Source organism: Amblyraja radiata, chromosome 15, assembly GCF_010909765.2.
Source record: "Amblyraja radiata isolate CabotCenter1 chromosome 15, sAmbRad1.1.pri, whole genome shotgun sequence".
Lineage (NCBI taxonomy): Eukaryota > Metazoa > Chordata > Chondrichthyes > Rajiformes > Rajidae > Amblyraja > Amblyraja radiata.
This window is the reverse complement of record NC_045970.1, coordinates 39,424,249-39,438,563: the sequence shown is the minus strand read 5'-3', so window position 1 is coordinate 39,438,563 and position 14,315 is coordinate 39,424,249.

Genomic DNA, 14,315 nt, shown 5'->3' with positions numbered 1-14,315 from the left:
GGGAACTAATTAAACAGGGAGGGATGTGGAGTGTAGGTGGAATTCACTTAAAATGAGAGAATTCAACGTTCATACCGCAGGGTTGTGAACTGCCCAAGCAGAATACGTGGTGCTGTTCCTCCAGTTTGCATGTGGCCTCACTCTGGAGGAGTGGAGGAGGCCCAAGACAGTGTGGGAATGGGAAGGGGAGTGGAGATGGTTAGCAACTATGGTGGACAGCATGCTCCTGGTTTCCAAATATTTTAACTCACCTTCCCATTCCTATACTGACCTTTCTGTCCTGGGCCTCCACCACTGTCAGTTAGGCCATACACAAATTGGAGGAACAGCACCTCGTATTTCACTTGGGCAGCTTATATCCCAGCGGTAGGTACGTTGATCTATATAATAATAATAATAATAATAATAATAAACTTTATTTATAAAGCGCTTTAAACAACCGCAGTTGCCACAAAGTGCTGTACATGAGAACTCATGGACAAAAAGTTATTACAAATAACTTTCTCTCCAATCTCAAAATCTCTCCAATTTCAAGTATCTCCTGCATTCCCTCTCTCCCTCCACCCCCCTCTCCCACCCTAGTCGTCCGAACTAGTTCCACTGTTTGCATTCCTATATCCATTCATTATCATCTCTTCCCCAGCAAACAATGGCTCGTTACCGGCTCCACCCTTCATTGGTCATCTGTTGCCAGCCCAGCTTTGTTCTGACCTTTACTTGCTTACAGTTCCTACCCTCTATGTTCAGCCTTACCTGTCTGTATTGACCTATCACTTCTGAAGAACGGTCACACAATTCCCATTCAGTCTGAAGAACGGTCCCGATCCGAAACGTCACCCATCCTTTTCCTCCAGAGATGCTGCCTGACCCGCTGAGTTACTCCAGCACTTTGTGTCTCTCCAGGGAGCTGATCCGTTCTGACGAAGAACGATCCCTGGAATACTCTGCCTTCAGATGTTGACTGCCTCGGATATTGAAAGGAAACTACAATCCTTGAATGAGGGAAGAGAAATCTCCTACCCAAGAGACAGATTGGCAGTGCATGCAGAAGGTGCAGAAATCAAAGAATTGCCAGCAGTCGGTTTACCATCACCAACTGGGAGAAATCTCCTGCTTTTGCAGACTCTATAAAATATTAATGCCAAAAGATGGATTATTCAAAAGTACTTCTAAACATCTTAATACAAATTGAATAAGCGAAACCTGGAACAAATTTAAAATGGCTAGTTTCCCAGGAGATAGTAATGCCTAAACCTAATCCCAGGGTCTGTATTTTCTAAACATGAATCAGCATAACTCTGGCAGAGAGGGAAGATTGTTTGTATAAAAATGTCTGAAAACCCTTCTGTCTCTGCATGACACCAGTGAAATAAAGATATTAATCAAAGTTCGAAATGATGGGCACTTAGAAATAGGAGCAGATGATTTCCCCCCTCAAGCATTTAAAGATTAACTCTATTCATTCATCTTGGCTCTCTCTATATTTGTAATATTCTTGAATAACCAAAAACATCACAATTTTGAAAACTTTTAATTTAATATCAGCACCTTTGGTATCAGTGCAGAACAAGCATTTCACTGTATCTATGACAACTAAAAAATATTGAGAACTTTGACACCTAAATGGCAGAAATAGAAATATGTCATCTGACAAAAAATATAAAAATAAGCGTTGCCTTTGTGGTATGTACTGCACATAGAGGTATTTTTGGTCATGCAGTCCATTTACGCTGAGGAACCATCTGAACATAGTCCAATCTAAGATTAGACCTGGCATGTATTTATGATCAGGTTGAGCAAGATAGCAAGTGTTAGGTGGTCCCAACCCGAGATGTCGGACCATCTTTGATTAGATCTTACTGGTCTTTATCTTGTACTAAACGTTGCTCACGTTATTCCGTTTATCATGTATCTGTGTAGTGTGGACAATCATGATTGTAATCGTTTATAGTCTTTCCACTGACTGGTTAGCTGACTGTAGTGTGTAGGGAGTGGATGAGAAAGCGGGATAACATAGAACTAGTGTGAATGTGTGATTGATGTTCGGCGTGGACTTGTTGGGTTGATGGGCCTGTTTCCATGCTGTGTCTCTAAATTAGGGCAGTAAAGTCATAGTCATAGAGTTATACAGTGTAGAAACAGGCCCTTCGGCCCAACTTCCCCACACCGACCAACATGTCCCTTCTACATCTAGTCCCACCTGCCTGCGTTTGGCCCATATCCCTCTAAACCTGTTCTCTCTGGCTGTTCTGCCGGAGGAGATAGTTGAGGCAGCGACTATCACAATCTCCTCTGGCAGCTCGTTCCATACGCCCATCACCCTTTGTGTGAAAAGGTTACCCCTCAGGTTCCTTTAAATCTTTACCCCTTCACCTTATAAACCTATGTCCTCTGGTTCTCGATTCTCTTACTCTTAGCAAGAGACTCTGTTCGTCTACCCGATCTATTCCTCTCATTTAACTACAATAAATAAATACTTCCCCCACTTCACTATCATCTTATTGAGGTGGAAGTTTCTACAAACTGGATTGAAAGGAGAATTACCCAACCACCTGCTCTCTTCGTCCCTACAGTGGAGTTACTATTTAGTTTATCCCACTGTTGTTAAAGGCATCATTGGCAACACTGACGCATATTGATCCTTGAGAAGGCCATGATAACTCTTTAACCATTGCAATAGTGTGAAAGAAACATTTTCACAGCAGGCCAACGTTGCTCCTACTGACCTCACTGGTGGTGGCTGCTTCATAAGTTCATGTTCTTAAGTTCAAGGAGCAGAATTAGGCCATTCGGCCCATCAAGTCTACTCCGCCATTCAATCATGGCTGATCTATCTTTGCCTCTCAACCCCATTCTCCTGCCTTCTCGCCATAACCCCTGTCACCCGTTCTAATCAAAAATATGTCAATCTGCGCCTTAAGAATGCCCGATGACTTGGCCTCCACAGCCGTCCGTGGCAATAAATTCCACAGATTCACCACCCTCTGACTAAAGAAATTACTCCTCATCTCCTTTCTAAAGGTAGGAGGAGGAATGTTACAACATTTTGAGATTTAAAAAATCAAGCCTGTAATTTATACCATCAGATAAAGCATAAAAAGAACTTTAACTTGATACATAATTCACTTTCATATCTTCAGTATTAAAAAGGTTATGGCTATTTTTATACTCGGAAATTAGCATCTTGTCGCCATTGCTTTTCCATTGACTTAACACAGTAGCTGTGATCGAGGACAGTCAAAAGCCCATAACTTTCTTAAAAATTAAGAGAACTGAATGAAATTTTCATGTTATTATAGATTGAAGCATTCTGAAACAAATATAAAACATCTTACTTGGATGACCTGAAATTAAAGCATATAATTAGTGTAGGTCGCCTTTTACTTTGATCCAGCGATTAAATTGTCCAGCTATTTAAAAAACCCACCAGAAACGGAATTCCGATCGATTTTTCTTCATCAGCTAGCAGCCCGAGGAAATCCCTCTCTAACAAGCAATACAAACCTGCATTTTATTTCCCCCCCCCCCCCCCCCCCCCCCCCCCCAAAGCACCAGAGTCGCACACACAGCCAGTGGCAGATCTGAAGCGCCGCTGATGGTAGGTTTTGTAACATCGCTACTAAAGGTACATCCTTTTATTCTGAGGCTTTGGCCTCTGGTCCTCGACTCTCCCACTAGTGCAAACATCCCAAAGCAAATATAGAACGTAGAACAGATTAGGGTGGCACGGTGGCGCAGTGGTAGAGTTGCTGCCTTGGAGCAAACGCAGTGCCGGAGACCCGGGTTCAATCCCGACTATGGGTGCTGTCTGTATGGAGTTTGTACGTTCTCCCCGTGACCTGCGTGGGTTTTCTCCCAGACCTTCGGTTTCCTTCCACACTCCAAAGACGTACAAGTATGCAGGTTTATTTGCTTGGTAAATGTAAAAATTGTCCCTAGTGGGTATAGGATAGTGTTCATGTGCGGGGATTGCTGGTCGGCACGTACCCGGTGAGCCGAAAGGGCCTGTTTCCCCGCTGAATCTCTAAACTAAACTAAACAGAACAGCACAGAAACAGGCTCTTTGGCCCGGGCCTGATCAGATATATCTGAGGACACGATGGAAGCTAAACAGGGAAATGCAAGTGCCATAGCTGAGGTTTATGAGTCGTCATTAAATACAGGTGAGGCCAAAGAGCCTGTTTCCACTCCCAGGTGAGTACCACGCCACTCCACACTATACTATACTATATTGTACTACACAACACTAAACTGAACTACACTGTTGCACAAGATCACACTAATTGGGCACATCTGTCAACATCTGGCACAGACAACTGTGCAGCATTCCTTAGCAGGAGAGCTTTGCCTTAAATTTTATGCTCAGGTTTCTTGAGTGAGACGTGAACCCACAACGCACTGAGCCGCGAAGAGAAAGGTCAAAGGAAGATGAAGAGAGAGGCCAGTGAAAGATAACACCGGGACACATAGGGAATGATCATCCAGTCCTAAGGTTAATTACGTGGGATTTAGTCTTTGGTTCGGAATAACACTGGGTGGAGTAGATCCCTCGCAATGAATTACGGGAACAAGAGGATAATTGAACATTTCTCCACAGTGCTCGAAGAGATTACCAGAATTCATTATTGTAATTACGAGGATTTCTTCATGTCCTAATGAAGCAATTGCTACCAGCTGCGATTAATTCCATCCTGGGTTTAGTGAAACATTAATACACTTGAACGAAGCTGGCAGGAATGCCGAGGAAGTCGGAACTTGTGATGTAACCTTTGTCTCTGGTTCTGAACTCCGAGACACTCAACCTACAATTAGTTTAGTTTAGAGAGACAGCGTGGAAACAGGCCTTTTGGCCCACCGGGTCCACGCCAACCAGCGATCACCCCGTACACTAACAGAATCCTACGCACACGAGGGCCAATTTACAATTTTACAAAGCCAATTAGCCTACAAGCCTACACGTCTTTGGAGTGTGGTAGGAAACCAGAGCACCTGGAGAAAACCCACGCAGTTCTCGGGGAGAACGTACATGCAGGTATCTAGGTTAATTGGCTTCAATAAATTGTCCCTAGTGTGTAGGATAAAAACTAATGTATGGAAGATCGTTGGTCAACGTGGGCCACGTTTGCTGTTTCCATGCTGTATCTCTAAACTAAATTAAACCGTTGTGGTATAGAAACATTGCTGGCAAGTTACTAGTTCAATAGGATGGAGACACAGGAGTCTGCAGATGCAAGCAGCGGTTTGCATTTTAGTTCAAAAGGATTATCGATGCTGAAACAGAGATTCAACAAGCTGCCAGGCCAGCTGGGGAATATTATGTTCAGATAATTAAATAAATTTGGTCAATAACTTGATGTAGAAAGTTCTTCAGGGTCTGGATGAAATGGATGGGGATTGATGTTTCCCCAGTCTGGGGTGTCTACAACCAAGGGGCAAGATTCAAGATTCAATTTAATTGTTACATGTACCAATTAAGATACAGTGAAATTTGAGTTGCCATACAGCCACGTTAAGTAAAAAAGCAAAAATTCACACAGCATATAAAATAAAGTCTAACATAAACATCCACCACAGAGACACAAAATAAGGGGTCAGCCATTCAGCGATGCGGAAAATGTCTTCACCCAGAAGGTGATGAATCCTAGAATCACAGAGACAGGACAGAAACAGGCCTTACAGCCACTCTCGTCCATGGCCACCAAAATGTCTCATCTAAACTAGTCCCACTTACCCATGTTTTGCCCATATCCCTCTAAACCTTTCGTAAAACACTGATTGGCTCTAGGCCAAGTGGGAGGAGAGAAGTGCTTCAAAGCGGGGAAAACAGTTGAAAACTGAGGAATTTGGATTGTAAAATGGTAAATTAGGCAATTCATCAGTCAATATAAGCAAGACTGCTCTTGGGGAGCAGCAGTGAGTGAGCGGCCCTGTGAGAAAAGTGTGAGTCTTTGGCTCGAGAGTCTTTGGCGAGGAGGCTGAGGAGAGGAGGCTACGCAAAACGCTGGAGAGGGAGAGACGAAAGAAGGAGATGTCAGGCAAGCTGATTCAGTGTGATGCTTGCAGTATGTGGGAAGTCAAGGACACTGCTGGTGCCTCTGGCTGCTACAAATGTGACAAGTGCATCCAGGTACAGCTCCTGAAGGACCAGGTTGGGGAACTGGAGAAGCAAGTGGATGACCTCAGGTTCGTCCGAGAAACGGAGTCGTTCCTCGACAAGTCCTACAGTAAGATTGTTACACCTAAGGTACTGGAAGAGAGAAGGTGGGAGACAGCGAGAAAGGGAGGGAAGCATGGAATGCAAACGTCCCCGGGTGTTGTACCTCTTGTGAACAGGTTCACCCACTTAGAAGCTGTTGGGACAGAAAACGTTTTAACACTGAGCGGCAGACTGGCTTGCGATGCGAATTGGGCTGTTGAGCCAAAACCAAAAAGGCCAAAGTCAGGCAACGCCATTGTAGTGGGAGACTCCATTGTGAGAGGTACGGACAGGGGTTTCTGCGGCAACAGACGGGATTCGAGGATGGTGTGCTGCCTTCCTGGTGCCAGGATCCAGGATGTCACGGACAGAGTGCAGAAAATCCTCAAGGGCGAAGGTGAACATCCGGAAGTGGTAGTGCATGTCGGCACAAACGATGTCAGAAAGAAGGGGATGAATATTCTGCAGCGTGATTTTAGAGAGCTCGGAAAAATGCTGAAAAGCAGGACCTCCAGGGTTGTTATCTCCGGTTTGCTTCCAGTTCCTGGTGCTGGCGAGAGCAGGAACAGGGAGATACGGGACCTGAATGTGTGGTTGAGGAACTGGTGCACGGGGCAGGGATTTAGATTCTTAGATCACTGGGATCTGTTTTGGAGTAAGAGGGAACTGTACAAAAGGGATGGATTGCATCTTAACAGGTGGAGGACCAGCATTCTGGCAGGCAGGTTTGTCACTGCTACAGGGGTGGTTTTAAACTGAATAAGGGGGGTGGGGTGTCGAATGGGATAGTTGAGGATGGAGTTAAAGGGAAAGGGTTTCTTAAATGTGTGAGCGTAGAGACAGAGGGGTGTAAAATGAGGGTAGAGGCAATAGGTAGCAAGGTGAAAATTAAAAGTGGCAGGCAGACAAATCCAGGGCAAAAATCAAAAAGGGCCACTTTTCAACATAATTGTATAAGGTGTAAGAGTGTTGTAAAAACAAGCCTGAAGGCTTTGTGTCTCAATGCAAGGAGCATTCGTAATGAGTTGAATGTGCAGATAGCTATTAATGACTATGACATAGTTGGGATCACGGAGACATGGCTCCAGGGTGACCAAGGCTGGGAGCTGAACATCCAGAGATATTCAATATTCAGGAGGGATAGACAAAAATGGAAAGGAGGTGGGGTAGCGTTGCTGGTTAGAGAGCAGATTAACGCAATAGAAAGGAAGGACATTAGCTTGGAGGATGTGGAATCGACATGGGTAGAGCTGCGAAACACTAAGGGGCAGAAAACGCTAGTGGGAGTTATGTACAGGCCACCTAACAGTAGTAGTGAAGTTGGGGAAGGCATCAAACAGGAAATTAGAAATGCGTGCAACAAAGGTAAAACAGTTATAATGGGTGACTTCAATCTACATATAGATTGGGTGAATCAAATTGGCAAGGGTGCTGAGAAAGAGGATTTCTTGGAATGTATGCGGGATAGTTTTCTAAACCAACATGTAGAGGAACCAACGAGAGAGCAGGCTATTCTAGATTGGGTATTGAGTAATGAGGAAGGGTTAGTTAGCAGTCTTGTTGTGCGTGGCCCCTTGGGCAAGAGTGACCATAATATGGTTGAGTTCTTCATTAGGATGGAGAGTGACATTGTTAATTCAGAAACAAGGGTCCTGAACTTAAAGAAAGGTAACTTTGAAGGTATGAGACGTGAATTGGCCAAGATAGACTGGCAATTGCTTCTTAATGGGTTGACGGTGGATATGCAATGGAAGGCATTTAAAGACTGCATGGATGAACTACAACAATTGTTCATCCCAGTTTGGCAAAAAAATAAATCAGGGAAGGTAGTGCATCCGTGGATAACAAGGGAAATCAGGGATAGTATCAAAACAAAGGATGAAGCGTACAAATTAGCCAGAAAAAGCAGCCTACCAGAGAACTGGGAGAAATTCAGTCCAGCAGAGGAGGACAAAGGGCTTAATTAGGAAAGGGAAAATAGATTATGAAAGAAAACTGGCAGGGAACATAAAAACTGACTGCAAAAGCTTTTATAGATATGTGAAGAGAAAAAGATTAGTTAAAACAAATGTAGGTCCCTTGCAGTCAGAAACAGGTGAATTGATCATGGGGAACAAGGACATGGCAGACCAATTGAATAACTACTTTGGTTCTGTCTTCACTAAGGAACACATAAATAATCTGCCGGAAATAGCAGGGGACCGGGGGTCAAATGAGATGGAGGAACTGAGTGAAATCCAGGTTAGCCGGGAAGTGGTGTTAGGTAAATTGAATGGATTAAAGGCCGATAAATCCCCAGGGCCAGATAGGCTGCATCCAAGATTACTTAAGGAAGTAGACTCAGAAATAGTGGATGCATTAGTGATAATTTTTCAAAACTCTTTAGATTCTGGAGTAGTTCCTGTGGATTGGAGGGTAGCTAATGTAACCCCACTTTTTAAAAAGGGAGGGAGAGAGAAAACGGGGAATTACAGACCAGTTAGTCTAACGTCGGTAGTGGGGAAACTGCTAGAATCAGTTATTAAAGATGGGATAACAGCACATTTGGAAAGTGGTGAAATCATTGGACAAAGTCAGCATGGATTTATGAAAGGTAAATCATGTCTGACGAATCTTATAGAATTTTTTGAGGATGTAACTAGTAGAGTGGATAAGGGAGAACCAGTGGATGTGTTATATCTGGACTTTCAGAAGGCTTTCGACAAGGTCCCACATAAGAGATTAGTATACAAACTTAAAGCACACGGTATTGGGGGTTCAGTATTGATGTGGATAGAGAACTGGCTGGCAGACAGGAAGCAAAGAGTAGGAGTAAATGGGTCCTTTTCACAATGGCAGGCAGTGACTAGTGCGGTACCGCAAGGCTCAGTGCTGGGACCCCAGCTATTTACGATATATATTAATGATTTGGACGAGGGAATTGAATGCAACATCTCCAAGTTTGCGGATGACATGAAGCTGGGGGACAGTGTTAGCTGTGAGGAGGATGCTCGGAGGTTGCAAGGTGACTTGGATAGGCTGGGTGAGTGGGCAAATGCATGGCAGATGCAGTATAATGTGGATAAATGTGAGGTTATCCACTTTGGTGGCAAAAACAGGAAAGTAGACTATTATCTGAATGGTGGCCGATTAGGAACAGGGGAGATGCAACGAGACCTGGGTGTCATGGTGCACCAATCATTAAAAGTAGGCATGCAGGTGCAGCAGGCAGTGAAGAAGGCGAATGGTATGTTAGCATTCATAGCAAAAGGATTTGAGTATAGGAGCAGGGAGGTTCTACTGCAGTTGTACAGGGTCTTGGTGAGACCACACCTGGAGTATTGCGTACAGTTTTGGTCTCCTAATCTGAGGAAAGACATTCTTGCCATAGAGGGAGTACAGAGAAGGTTCACCAGACTGATTCCTGGGATGTCAGGACTTTCATATGAAGAAAGACTGGATAGACTCGGTTTGTACTCGCTAGAATTTAGAAGATTGAGGGGGGATCTTATAGAAACTTACAAAATTCTTAAGGGGTTGGACAGGCTAGATGCAGGAAGATTGTTCCCGATGTTGGGGAAGTCCAGAACAAGGGGTCACAGTTTAAGGATAAGGGGGAAATCTTTTAGGACCGAGATGAGGAAAACATTTTTCACACAGAGAGTGGTGAATCTCTGGAATTCTCTGCCACAGAAGGTAGTTGAGGCCAGTTCATTGGCTATATTTAAGAGGGAGTTAGATGTGGCCCTTGTGGCTAAAGGGATCAGGGGGTATGGAGAGAAGGCAGGTAAAGGATACTGAGTTGGATGATCAGCCATGATCATATTGAATGGCGGTGCAGGCTCGAAGGGCCGAATGGCCTACTCCTGCACCTATTTTCTATGTTTCTATGTTTCTATGTATCCACGTACCTGTCCAAATATCTTTTACATGTTGTTATAGTACCTTCAAATGCTTCAACTACCTCCTCTGGCAGCTCATTCCATATACCCACCACCCTCTGTGTGAAAAAGTTGCCCCTCAGGTACCTATTAAATCCTTCCTCTCTCACCTTAAACCCATGTCCTCTGGTTCTTGATTCCCCTGATCTGGGTAAAAGACTGCATTTACCCTATCTATTCCTCACGTGATTTTATACACTCTATATGATCACCCCTCAGCCTCCAGTGCTCCAAGGAATAAAGTCTTAGCCTGTCCCAACCTCTCCCCACAGTTCTGCCCTTAAGTCCCGGTAACATCCTCATATATCTTCTCTGCACCCTTTCCAGCTTAATGGCACCTTCTCTAAATCAGGGAGACCAAAACTGAATACAATGGCCCAAGTGCGGCCTCACCAAAGTCTTGTGCAAGTGCACCATAATAATCTTTGAAACTTTGAAAGAGGCTGCGGGAACTCAGCCACCAAGTGCATTCAAGACAGAGAACGAGAGATTTTTTAAATATTAAGGGAATCAATGATTTTGGGCTGAGTGTAAAGAGGTTGATTTGAGGGCAAAAAAACAGGTATGATCACATGGGCTTATTATTGTCACCTGAACCCAGAAGCAGTCTACAACTTTATTTTGCTTGCTATCTTAGTTCCTCCAGCACTTTGTATTTTTTCTACTGTTCTACTTTTCATCTCTGGTCTTTGTCCAACCATCTGCCTTTCACTGCACCCCCCCACCCCCCCTTCACCTGCATTCACTTGCCGTGTTCTGTCTTGCTCTTCCTAGCTTTCTTTCTTCCCCCTCCCCATACAATCAGCCTGAAGAAGGGTCCCAACTTAAAATGTCACCTATCCTTCTCCAAAGATGCTGCCTGACCCGCTGAGTTATTCCAGCCTTTTGTGTCTTATTTTGTAAAATAGCATCTGCAGTTCCTTCCTTCCACCAGAAGTGAAGGAGAGAGGATGACACAGAGGTACCGGAGGTAAAACCACTGAGATACAAAGACATGCAGACACAAAGTGCGCAGTAACTCAGTGGCTCAGACAGCATCTCTGGAGAACATGGATAGTTGACATTTTGAGTCGGAACCCTTAATTTACTTTAGTTTAAGTTGGAGATGCAGCTGGGAAACAGGCCCTTAGGCCCACTGAGTCCATGCCAACCATCGATGACCCATTTACACTAGTTCTATGTTATCCCGCTTTCACATCCAACACACAAGGGGCAATTTATAGAGGGCCAAATAACCTACAAATCCGCATGTCACTGGAGCGTGGGAGGAAACCAGAGCACCTGGAAAAAACATGTGGTCACAGGGAGAGCATAAAAACACCCTTAGTCAGGATCGAACCGGGGTCTCTGGCGCTGTAAGGTAGCAACTATACCGCTCACCCCTTCTTCAGACTGCTGACTTGTAGACAGTCTCAACTCTGCAAACAAGTATTCAAACCTAAATCCAAGCATTTTTCGTTTTGGGCTGGATTTATGAAATTCTTAGACACTCCCCAAGGGAATGCATTGCATCAAAAATTGCAATTAAGCTTATCTGTGTGAAAATTAAAATTATAATGGTCAGAGCTTATTTGCATACAAAAATGAGCTCAGTAGCAATTACATTCCCACTACGAATTTAAAAAAAAGGAAGTTCACTATTTACATCAATACCCAAACGCACAAAAATATGACACAACGTGCGTTTAGGAATAACAAGTTTTGGAGCTTGAAGCAGAAATTAATAAAGAGGAGGTTGTAAAACGGCAGAGACGATTGCATTCTGTACCCTGGCAATAAATCCCATGTTCTCAGGTGGAGTGGAAGTGTAGAGAATAAAGTTTAATAATCTTATTTTAATTTAAAGTTAATAATCCCCAAAAACTCATCTCGAAATCCTTCCAGGTATCATCAATCAGCAAGCAGGTTTAAGGCAGAGAAGTCACAGATTTAGAATTTGTTCAGCGGTGCAGGGTGAAGTACAGTGGTGTGGGCTCGTGCTCAGAGGCCTGGGCTGCAGATGTGAGTACAAATCCCATTGAGGAGTTTAAGTTGAATCTCTCTTAATTTCTGAGGAAGTGGGTAGAGCCGCTGCCTCACAGCACCAGAGACCAGGGTTCGATCCTGACCTTGGGTGCCGTGTGCGAAGTTTGCACATTCTCCCTGTTACTCCGTGGGTTTCCTCCAGTTTCATAGAGAGCCATAAAATAATATAGCCCAACTTGCTCATGCTGACCAAGATGCCCCATCTAAGCTAGTCCCTCTGCCCATATTTGGCCCATATCCCTCTAAACCATGTATGTGTCCAAGTGTCTTTTAAATGCTGTTATAGCACCTGCCTCAACTACCTCCTCTGGCAGCTCGTTCCATACACCCACTCCTCAGGTTACTCCTCAGGTTCCTATTAAACCTTTTTCCCCTTCCCCTTGAACCTATGTCCTCTGGTTCTTGATTGTAAAATACTTTACATTCACCCTATCTATTCCCCTTCGATTTATGCAGGATTCTTTTCCCATGCCCAAAAGGCATGCGGGTTTGTAGGTTAATTGGCTGCTGTAAATTGAACCCCTGGTGTGTCGGGAGTGGGTGAGAGAGTGGGATAACATAGAACTAGTGTAAACTGATGATCGGTGGTTGGTGTGGAGTCAGTGGGCTCGGTAATATATATGAATGATTTGGATATAAATAAAAATGGTCAGTGTAAAGTGATGCACTTTAGAAACCAGATGTGCAGGGAAGGTATTCAGTAAATGGCAGGACCCTTAATAGCTTTAATGTACAGAGTGATCACAGGGTCCAAGTCCATAACTGAACACGTGGATAGGTGGTAAAGAAGGCTTGTCTTCATCAGTCGAGGCACTTAATATAAAAGTTTGGAAGTTTGTGTTGCAGTATAAAAGTTTTGTTTTAGTTTAGTTTAGAGATCCAGTGTTGGGAAAAGGCCCTTCAGCCCACTTGGTCCCCGCCGACCAATGATCACCCGTACGCTGGCTCTATCCCACGTGCCAGGGGCAATTTACAGCAGCATATTAACCTACGAACCTGCATCGTCTTTGGAACGTGGGAGGAAACCAGAGCACCCGGAGAAAATCACTCGTAGTCACAGGGAGAACGTGCAAACTCCAGAGAGACAGCGCACGTAGTCATGATCGATCCCGGGCGTTGTGAGGCAGCAACTTACCGCTGCGTCACCATGCCACCCTTTTATTTCTAAGTCGGGTGTCTCTTTGAGGCTGGAGTTCATTCCATCGAATGTCAACTTTGGGGGGGGGGGGGGAGGTAAGCGGTGAGAGGGAAACAAGAGCGTCATTTAAATCCGCATATTTGTAACATTGCTGGTGGGTTCCTTTCTCATTAAAAGTGAGTGAAGGGAATGAGATGCAGGGGTATGCTGATGTGGGAAGGTGCTGTATTAAGATGCACAGCCAGCTCGCAGTGATTACTCTCGCACCCCAGGGGCTAATGACTGCTGCGCCCTGGATGTTAATTCACTCGCTCGCTTGTTGTGAATGTTTTCCATGTACACCTCAAAACCGGTGAGACAGATCGGCAGTGGACCGGGGTCTAGCGTGGACTCAACCGAGCCTGGGCTGAGGAGGAGAAAGAGGAGAAAGGGAGGGGGGGGGGGATGATGATTCATCTCACACGGGCTGCTGTTGACACACAAGCAGAAACTACTGGCAATCAGTGGTGATGCCCCCCCCACCCCCCACTGAAGTTCCTGATTGGTCTGACACGGACTGTTCATAAGCTCCAGGAGCAAGATTAGGCCATTCGGCCCATCAAGTCTGACCTAGCCTTTCCTCTTAACCCCATTCTCCTGCCTTCTCTCCATAATCCACACTAATCATGAATATATCTATCTCTGCCTTAAAACTATCCATTGGCATCTTCCCCACAGCCTCCTGTGGCAATGCATACCACACACTCATCACCCACCGCTACCACACCCCGGCCACAGGCCTGACTCACCCACCGCGGAACCAGGAACGCGCCGGAGTAAAGGCCCGGCTGCAACGGGCCTTTACGGACAACTGCAGCTAGGACTGTGAAAATGGCAACAAAACCTGGTGACTCTTGCATATAGACTCAGTGGGCTGTTTCTATGCAATCTGAATTTAATCGGGGGCTTGTCCTCATGTATGGAATAATCTCACTGATCTGTATGCAGAAAAATAATTTCACTGAACCTTGGTACACGTGATAATAAAGAACCATTG